At 42.0% G+C, this 10,798-nt stretch overlaps 1 long non-coding RNA gene across 2 annotated transcripts; it reads left to right on the plus strand.

Annotated features, from left to right (window-relative positions):
* The first annotated feature begins 400 nt into the window (after positions 1–400).
* Positions 401–3,615, plus strand: LOC123361762. 2 transcript variants are annotated; one of them, XR_006576220.1, is made up of 4 exons: positions 401–1,031; positions 1,508–1,576; positions 2,368–2,526; positions 3,328–3,615. It is a non-coding gene; the product is annotated as an uncharacterized LOC123361762 (long non-coding RNA). The 2 variants fall into 2 exon arrangements; XR_006576219.1 differs by lacking the exon at positions 1,508–1,576.
* Positions 3,616–10,798: the final 7,183 nt, after the last annotated feature.

Consider the following 10,798-nt stretch of genomic DNA (forward strand, 5'->3'; position numbering starts at 1 on the left):
TCCTGCACTTTAATAATGGGTTAGTGTGAGTGTTTAACAAATATAGATGGAAGATAAAGACTAGATAGGAAAGGAACTTGAATGTTCTGAAGACAACTGGGAGGACAACTGTGAGTAAACTAAGACAATAAGTCTGATTCTTCTCTCACAGTGGTGAAAAATAGCTGTAAGTCCACTGAGATCTATGATTATGCAGCTGTACAACTGCTGTAAGTGAGAACAGAATCCAGCTTGTGGTGTGTGGTGGCCCCACCCCCTGTGAGAGGGGGCTAGAGTAGGCCAGAGCAGCTGCGCAGGCCAGCAGCCAATCAGGAAAGGTCTTACTGAGAGCCAATCAGAGCTGAGATTGGAGACAGCCAATCAGGGCTCAGCTTGGCCCTATATAAGGGCTGCCCAGGAGCACTGTAGGTGGTCTGTCCCAGACCTTCCCCCATGTAGGGCTGTCTCCAGAGCAGGAGACCAGCACCTCGGACAGAGCAGTGCTGGGCAGGCTCGGGGAGAGCATAGTAGGGCTCCAGCCCAATACCTGCCAGACTGCAGGTCCTGATAGAAAGGGTCTAGAGGGTGTGCGGGGCCAGAGGAGAAGTGGCTCAGGGACAGATGGACAAGGGGAGAGAAGGAGGGCAGGAAGGCTGCCACTAAAGGGTCCCTGGGTTGGGACCCAGAATAGTGGGCGGGCCTGGGTCCCTCCCCCTTCCTCCTTGTACTGCACCTGGCCATGCAGTAGGGTGGCTGAAACAAACTGCAATCGGCCCTTAAGACAAGGGACTAGACTTTGGAGGTCGTGGTTGGCCACTGAGGCCAGTGCAAAGACTGTTGCTAACCTCTCTTTCCCCCCCTGGAAGGGGGTGAGGATGGACTAGGGGGCACTGCCGGAGGGCAGAGGCCTGAAGAGGACGCCACCGAGCGGGGGAGCAACGCAAGTCCAGACAAAGACAAGGAACAAATGATGGACAGGACACCACCAGCAGAGGGCACTCCCCATGAACTGAGTTAATTCCTGGAGGTAACCAGCGGGAGGCGCTGCGGTGGTGAGTCCCAACCCCATCACACAGCTCAAAATAAATTAATATGAGCGAGAACTTTTTCCTTGCAACAACATTATTAAACAGAATCTACAGCATCTGCACCACAATTAGCAATAAGCATTTATCAAGGCACCAACTACTTAAGTAGTCAGTCCTTGATGAATGCTTATTGCTAATTGCGATGCAATTCTTTTTAGTAGGTTTGCATCTCACCAGTACAGTTACTCTCTCCCTGACAAACATTTCTTAGAGCTGCTGCCTTTAGGACAACTTTCTTGGCTACCACAATGAAAAAAAATATTACAAGAGTCAAAACATTACAGGCTTCTACTCACAAATCCTCTAGTTCTTAAAAAAAAATCTGACAATCATTTTAAATGCAACTCTATTGTGGGGTTCAAAACCTGAACCACTATTATCTCTGATATGATTCTTTTTGTTGTTGAAGCAGAAGACTAAAGTCTATTTCTTTACAACAGCTGGTTTATTCCTTGGCACTGAAATGTAAAGGGAGAGATCTAATCACCAGGTTTCTGTTTCTCCTTGGGGTAAGTGAAAATAGAAAGGCTTGTGGGCAGGGAAAAAGCTCCTCTCAAGTGGTTGCCCAAAATAATATTAAAGCCAAACATTTTATCCTATGCACAATACATAATTGGGGAGAATAGTAAAGCTGCTGCATGGTGTTTCTTCTCAAACTGCTGCCATCAACTGGCCTCACATTCCTTCCCTTTGTCTCATTTTTTGCACCCTTCCACTCTTCCTCCCTCTCCCACTCTCCTTTTCCCTTTCCATCTCTACCACTCAAACCAATTTCGGGATCAAATCATGCCTCTACCCTTCTCCATCCCATCATCAAATACTGGTGCAACGTTACACCCCATATTCTTTATGGAAATATGCTTATTATGAGGCATAACAGATATATTTTATGTAAGATGGGTCTTGTAAGGTATCATTGGAAAGGTTATAATTTACTGAATGTTGTTATCCAATTTGAATGCATGTATCATTTCTGTATCTAGAGTTAGGAATATTGACTATGTAACAATTACAATTGTGTGTGTATTTGGGAAACCCCCACCAGATAACAGACCATCAAGAAGAAACCATAAGATTTTGAAGGTATAATCTCTCTCCTTCCTGAGAGGCATCCTGGGACGTAGCTGTGACACTACTATGTCAGGTGGTCCTGTCACCTGGTACTAAACACCATCTTGGACTTCTAGTAATTTTCCACTAAGAGCAGTGGGAGGGCAAGACTGGGAAATAAAAGATTCTTGCCTTATGTAAAATCTTATTTAAGGCAAACAGGACTCTTCTCCATTGCCTTCCTGCCCAGACGAAAGACTGTGAAAGTACCTGAAGAGACAAAAGAACTAAGCTGAGGGAAAGGCGAGGGCTGAGTCCAGACTGAGACAGAAGAATCTAGTCTGGAAAAAGAAATAACTGGAACCCTGAGCTACAGAAACTCTGCATCCTGCCTAAATCAACATTTAGGGTGAGAAATTACATTTTGTAACCAGTTTCTTTATGATCTTAAGCTTAGTATGCGTGTCTTGTTTTATTTGCTTGGTAATCTGCTTCGTTCTGTTTGCTATCCCCTATAACAACTTAAAATCTGCCTTTTATAGTTAATTTTATTGATTATTAAACCCAGTTTGTGCAATTTCTAAGTGGGGAGGGAGGGGTGGGCAAGAAGTTGTGCTCATCTTCCTCTACGTTAAGGGAGGAGGGGAATTTATGAGTTTACGTTGTATAGATTTCTCTACAGCGCAAGACAATATTATTTTGGGTGTACATCCCAGAAGGGGGGTCCAACCTGTCACAACTGGCATCTCACCAAGTTAAATTCAAGGGTGGGGGAGACTCATCTGGAAAATAAAATGAAGGGCAAACTATGTGAACCCTGGAATTCTGATAAAATGCCTCATTGAACACTGTGCAGTGTGAAACAGGAAGTGTTTATCTGAGGAAATGATTATCTCAAGCCCTTGATTCCTATTCACTGCCTTTTCCTTTGGCATTTGATGCCACAAAATCCCTACCAAAAATAGTTTACTGGACAGAACTAAATTGTACAATATTACTGCCAAGTCACTTAATATGGGGGTTCAACAAGCTGATGCAGACTGCTAGGGAAGCTTAAGGACTATTTTTCACGGAATCAGTCATTTTTCAGTGACTATCCACCCTTTTGTAAAGAACTAGAGAACATTTTTGTTCCTTTAGAAAAGGAATAAAATACCTATGGATTATTCCCTTGTATCCTGAATGATAGCCATTTTTTCTCTTCCCCAAGGAAGCTACAAGGTTTACTGCCCAACAGATAAACCAAGGGGAGGAAACAGTAAAGGTTCAACCATTATGGTAGTTACAGGACATTTGCCTCTACAAGGAGTTACTACTACACAACAGAAGAGAAAACAGAAGCTGCACTCAGGGATTGCAGCTGCCAGTCAGCAACAGGAAAGAAATGTCTGGGGGAGCAGAGGCAGAAGAGAACCTTGTGGCAAGCAAACATGTGAAGGGGGAGAGAGGAGGAGAAGGGGAGTGGCAACAGAGAAGAATCTGCAGGAGAAGTTGGAGAGTGGGGGCAAAAGAATTGATAGGCGGGGGAAGATAAAATGAAGCATTAGAGCAGACAATGTCATGAAGTGTGTGGTTCTTTCTGGACAAAAGTTAATCACATTAAAGATAGCTAAAAATATGCACACTTTCCCTTTTTAACTGCAAGGTAAGCAGTTGCTGCAGTTGCCATAGGTATGTTATGCAACTATAATTGGAAGGGGAGGTAGCACACACAATCCTGCATAAGAGGTGGTCTGTGCAATTGCTGATGGGGGCAGAAAGTGTCCACAAGATACAGTCTGACTAGTGTGGACTACAGGAGAGATATTCAAGGGCACAAAGAGCAGTTGGCACCAAACTCCCCTTCAAAGTCAACTGGTACTTGTGCCTCAGAAAATCGCCCTCTACACCATAAGATTTTAAGAATCCCTGCTCTGTACAGTTTCATCAAGAAGAACTACATGGCTTTATACTGGATATTTGTAAAGCTCCCTAGACAATTGATGCTTTCAACCCACAATAGGGACCCAAAATGACTTGAGCTATATTAGTGGGTATTAAGACCCTGTCTGGATGCCTTATGACAAAGTGTTAGATACACTGTTCTACTTATGGGTGTTGCGTATGTTTTCACTTGTTGTTTTTTATTATGCAATATCCTTTATGTAAATGCTGCAAATATTTTTATAAGGAATTCTTACAGGTATGAATATGCAGTTCTTAGTCTCATCCCATTTCAATAGGTGAACTAAAGGACACAAAAGTATTTAATAGAATATTGCTGATGAGCACACATTAAAAGGAAAAAACAATACTTCAGTGAAAAGGAAGATGAAAGGGATAAATCTGTCAGTGAGACAATACCACAGTGATATTAAAAAATAATTGAGCAATGGGAGATGCAAGCCCTGTTCTCTTTCCATTAAGATAACTTAATATTTATTACAGAATTAACATAAGGCTTTAAGATTTTAACACTTGACTAGATTCCCCAATCCCAGGTGATTCCACTGGATTATGTAGTGACTGAGGGCCGCTACCCTAAAGTACAAGGGAGGGTTTAGGGGTAAAAGGTAATAGGTAATAATTGGAGATATACCAATCTCCTAGAACTGGAAGGGACCTCGAAAGGTCATTGAATCCAGCCCCCTGCCTTCACTAGCAGGACCAATTTTTGCCCCAGATCCCTAAGTGGCCTCCTCAAGGATTGAACTCACAACCCTAGGTTTAGCAGGCCAATGCTCAAACCACTGAGCTATCCCTCTCCCCTAATAATTGGAGATATACCAATCTCCTAGAACTGGAAGGGACCTTGAAAGGTCATCGAGTCCAGCCCCCTGCCTTCGCTAGCAGGACCAATTTTTGCCCCAGATCCCTAAGTGGCCCCCTCAAGGATTGAACTCACAACCCTGGGTTTAGCAGGCCAATGCTCAAACCACTGAGCTATCCCTCCCCCATTTGGAGGAATGGAGGGGCATTTGGAGGAATAGCTGGTTTGTGATTTCAAAATGTAGCAAGTCATTATACAAACTCGTATCTCCCTGAGCTGCATTCCCAACATAATGCATGTCGTCTTGCTGCTGGTTCCTGCCTTGAATCTCAAGCTAGGATCAAGCACCTGGTAGGTAGGCCACATCATGAAGTTAAACAAGACTGAAGAGGAACCAGTATAGGAGCCAGAGCATTTCTGTGAAGGGAGGTAAAGTCAATGGGTAGTAAGCACAAGGCTGTTAACAGTGGGACAGGGTCCAATGGAAAGGACTGGGGAGGTTGAAGGGCTCTTGTTCTCTGGGGAAAGAAGTAGTACGGAGGAGAGAAGCAAGGCACAGACAATCCAGGAAGTTTTTGGAAAGTGTAGGGGACAATTTCCTGGTACAAGTGCTGGAGGAACCAACTAGGGGCAGAGCTCTTCTTGACCTGTTGCTCACAAACCAGGAAGAATTAGTAGGGGAAGCAAAAGTAGATGGGAACCTGGGAGGCAGTGACCATGAGATGATCGAGTTCAGGATCCTGACTCAAGGAAGAAAGGAGAGCAGCAGAATACAGACCCTGGACTTCAGAAAAGCAGACTTTGACTCCCTCAGGGAACTGAAGAGCAGGATCCCCTGGGAGAATAACATCGGGGGGAAGGAGTCCAGGAGAGCTGACTGTATTTTAAAGAATCCTTATTGAGGTTGCAGAAACAAACCATCCCGATGTGTAGAAAGAACAGTAAATATGGCAGGTGACCAGCTTGGCTTAACAGTGAAATCCCTGCTGATCTTAAACACAAAAAAGAAGCTTACAAGAAGTGGAAGATTGGACAAATGACCAGGAAGGAGTATAAAAATATTGCTCAGGCATGCAGGAGTGAAATCAGGAAGGCCAAATCACACTTGGAGTTGCAGCTAGCAAGAGATGTTAAGAGTAACAAGAAGGGTTTCTTCAGGTATGTTAGCAACAAGAAGAAAGTCAAGGAAAATGTGGGCCCCTTACTGAATGAGGGAGGCAACCTAGTGACAGAGGATATGGAAAAAGCTAAAGTACTCAATGCTTTTTTTGCCTCCGTCTTCACGAACAAGGTCAGCTCCTAGACTACTGCACTGGGTAGCACAGCATGGGGAGGAGGTGACCAGCCCTCTGTGGAGAAAGAAGTGGTTTGGGACTATTTAGAAAAGCTGAATGAGCACAAGTCCATGGGACCGGATGCACTGTATCCGAGGGTGCTAAAGGAGTTGGCAAATGTGATTGCAAAGCCATTATCTTTGAAAACTCATGGTGATCAGAGGAGATCCCAGATGACTGGAAAAAGGCTAATGTAGTGCCCATCTTTAAAAAAGGGAAGGAGGAGGATCCAGGGAACTACAGGTCAGTCAGCCTCACTTCAGTCACTGGAAAAATCATGGAGCAGGTCCTCAAGGAAACAATTCTGAAGCACTTGGAGGAGAGGAAACTGATCAGGAACAGTCAGCATGGATTCACCAAGGGCAAGTCATGCCTGATTAACCTAATTGCCTTCTTTGACAAAATAACTGAGTCTGTGGATGAGGGGAAAGCAATGGACGTGTTATTCCTTGACTTTAGGAAAGCTTTTGATACAGTCTCCCACAGTATTCTTGCCGGCAAGTTAAAGAAGTATGGGCTGGATGAATGGACTATAAGGTGAACAGAAAGCTGGCTAGATCGTTGGGCTCAACGGGCAGTGATCAATGGCTCTATGTCTAGTTAGCAGCTGGTTTCAAGCAGAGTGCCCCAAGGGTCGGTCCTGGGGCCGGTTTTGTTCAGTATCTTCATTAAATGATCTGGAGGATGGTGTGGACTGCACCCTCAGCAAGTTTGCAGATGACACTAAACTGGGAGGAGTGGTAGGTACTCTGGAGGGTAGGGATAGGATACAGGGGGACCTAGACAAATTAGAGGATTGGGCCAAAAGAAACCTGATGAGGTTCAACAAGGATAAGTGCAGAGTCCTGCACTTAGGATGGAAGAATCCCATGCACTGCTACAGACTAGGAACCGAATGGCTAGGCAGCAGTTCTGCAGAAAAAGGACCTAGGGGTGACAGTGGACAAGAAGCTGGATATGAGTCAGTGTGCCCTTGTTGCCAAGAAGGCTAATGGCATTTGGGGCTGTATAAGGAGGGGCACTGCTAGCAGATCAAGGCCATGATCATTCCCCTCTATACGACATTGGTGAGGCCTCATCTGGAGTACTATGTCCAATTTTGGGCCCCACACTACAGGAAGAATGTGGAAAAATTGGAAAGAGTCCAGAGGAGGGCAACAAAAATTATTAGGGGGCTGGAGCACATGACTTATGAGGAGAGGCTGAGGGAATTGGGATTGTTTAGTCTGCAGAAGAGAAGTATGAGGGGGGATTTGATAGCTGCTTTCAACTACCTGAAAGGGGGTTCCAAAGAGGATGGATCTAGACTGTTCTCAATGGTACCAGATGACCACCAGGAGTAATGGTCTCAAGTTGCAGTGGGGGGGTTTAGGTTGGATATTAGGAAAAACTTTTTGACTAGGAGGGTGGTGAAGCACTGGAATGGGTTACCTAGGGAGGTGGTGGAACCTCCTCCTTTAGAGGTTTTTACGGTCAGGCTTGACAAAGCCCTGGCTGGGATGATTTAGTTGGGAATTGGTCCTGCTTTGAGCACGGGGTTTGACTAGATGACCTCCTGAGGTCCCTTCCAACCCTGATATTCTATGATTCTAGGGCTCCAGATGGAAAAAGACAGAAGAAGGGAGACTGAAAATTAATTATCTCATCCCCAGTGTCCTAAGGGCATGTTATAAATATTTTCTTGGGTGACTGTTTGTAAAATGACCTCATTTAATTCAAAGTAAATTGTCCTTTGAAAACTTCAGTCCACGTCAGGTACAGTTACTTTACAATTCAGACTGTAGGTACTATATGTAATTTATTTTAAGCTCTAGCCTGTACCCTAGAGCACTAGAATTATTAAAAATTCATGTCTATTCATAATAGTTGCTCACCATTTACATGAGTTTTCTGTAGAGTTTACTTTTTTAAGAGAGTTCCGAATGCATATTTCATGACTAAAGTCCTGGCTTTTGGCACTTATTGAACCGCACTCACCCTGAGAATGAGAAGGGAATGCTCCCACACACATCCAAACAAGCAGCAAGCCAAAAAGGGTTTACCTGCTCCAAAGAGCAAGAACAAAGGACATAGTTATACCTGTAGTGTAACTCCATTGATTTCGGAGTTATTCTTGATTTATATCAGTTTAAATGGCCAGAGAAGCAAAAGGTAAGAAGAAGATAGAGGCAAGTTCTCGGTTGGCCCTGCTGTGAGGTCTCAAGGTTACACATACAACAGTATTTGCAGAATAAGAAAGCTTCTCTAATGGAGCAAACTCATTAAATTAATAAACCTTAAGAATATGCTGCATGCCACATGAAAAACACCTCCCCAAATCGCCTCCTTGAGATCACTGCCATTAAGGTGCCACTGTCATTTAACTGCAATGGACTAGGTTTTAGACACAAATATATACCATGGTAACATTCCTGAGAGGAGCTCTCTCATATACTGACTAAAGGAAGTCATTTTTGCTACTTTGTATCAGAATTCTATATTATATTAACCTGAACAAATATTAATCCAGTAGAATCTCACTAATTCATCTTAAATAATTGTTTTTAGTATTTATATAAATGTCTAAAGAACTGGATGAGTACTTTAAAAATGATTGGCCATGACACACTGTTTACATTTTACTTCCTGTTTTTTTCCCCCTTGATGGGACACTGTCAGGTCAACAAATTCTGACTTTAACCCTACTATTAATCTACCTCACTGATGCTATTAAGTATAATGTAGTCTATTTTGTAAATAATAATAAAAATAAAAATGAAATCTTAGTAATACAAGACCTTACTACAGCATCTGCTATTAAACCTTTGATAAGAGGTGAAGAGATGCCACCACATTTTTGTGTGGCTTTTTATAAAATGGATGGTTTAGTGAAGCGCAGATTAGCAAGGTGTTACTGTATAGTATGTTTCTACAAACTTACAATAGAAAGTGTTAGACCAGTGCTATGGGCTAGCATCATTTTGGGGAGCCTTTTTAAAGCTGTTCACAAGAGAGAAATAACATCACTGCTATTATTTGTAGATGTTTATAATGATGCTCCATTAAAGATAGAACTTGGTTCCAGGAAATTGGAAAGTGCACGCCACGTGTGTGTCTGTGACCGACCTCTTACATCAGTCACACACGGAAGTTACATGCCAATCAGTGATTTTTAAAACAAAAGGGACATTTTCTTTTAATGAATTGAACTTATGTTCTTAAATCCAAAGAAAATCAGCCTCAGGCACAAACCCTGCTTCTAACCCATCAATTCTAACAAAAAATTTCTGAGCCAATATCACTCCTGTGCTGAGGGGTCATAAAAGCAGCTGCACTGGTATAGCCAACATTTATTTTCTGAAAAGCACAGAGCACAATAAGATGTTGAGAACCTATTAGAAATGTTCATCCTATTAGTATGACTAATTTGCATATCTCAGTTTCAGAATGTTTTCTGTTCCCAGGTTGTCTAATGTGTGCAAATAGGAAATATCTTATGAAACCAACGTACACTTCTTGTCTGAAGTAGTGCCAATATTATTTTCAAACTGCACCGTCTTGAGGTGTATGGTTTAGACTGGGAAACTTAAGTGTGGGAAGGGTTTAGGAGTTTTGAAAATAGTTGATTAGCTGAGTGGGTTGTTTAGTTTTTTAAACCAATCATCATACTGAGAAAAGTTGAATACACCTTTTTTTAGCCTTAAAAAAACAAAGCATGATGAAAATGAACTACACTCCAAACTCTTGCAAAATTGCATCTTACTGGCAAAAAGGTTTAGTAATATATATTTTTAATAGTGCATTTAATAGTTCAGTATCTGAACAGCAAGAGAATTTCTGGAAAAACATTATTGCTTCTCTATGACAGTTATAATATTCTGTGGTTCAGCTTAGACTTATTTCTATTAAATAAGAATATACATTCTGCAAAATGCCCTTTTTTAATCTGAGAATTCAGTTTCCTATACAGCAGAGAACTGGCAATTGACACCTATCCTGTTTGTTTCCAAGGGGTTAAAATAAGCAGTGAGAATGAGTTACCTTGGGTCTCCTAAGGAAAGGGATTGTTCAAACCAATACAATTTATGTACAATGTACTTTTCCTGTTGATGACCTACATGCACAAAAAATCCCCAAGGGAAACCAAAGCAATGTCCATGAGACGGGAAAAACAAAATGTTTTTTTAAATGTGGATAGTACCAGAAAGCAGAGGCAATTCAAATAAAACTGCAACAATAAAACAAAACATGCAGCACTGTGTATTAAGAAAAGAACATTTAAAGCAAACTTATTTATGCTCATTCACAATCTAATATTTTCTAAATTGTTTTGTTTAATACCCAACATCCTGTTAGCTATATGAGTATTGTAGGCAGATGCAGATAGGAAGAGCGCATGCAAGATTAAGGAAAAATCTGAAAATGGCCATACTAGTTGAATTTCTGGTTAACATGCCTCACATAATATGGTAGTCATAGCAGTTTCTGGCTTAACAGAGATTTTCTTAACTTTATAATTCTGAAATAAAACCTCAGCATCAGGATTCAGAAGATAAGAAAACAAGTATGAAGGCATATGTATAAATTATCTGCAGTGGATTTAGGTTTTTAAGAAAATA

Source organism: Mauremys mutica, chromosome 1, assembly GCF_020497125.1.
Source record: "Mauremys mutica isolate MM-2020 ecotype Southern chromosome 1, ASM2049712v1, whole genome shotgun sequence".
Classification (NCBI taxonomy): domain Eukaryota; kingdom Metazoa; phylum Chordata; order Testudines; family Geoemydidae; genus Mauremys; species Mauremys mutica.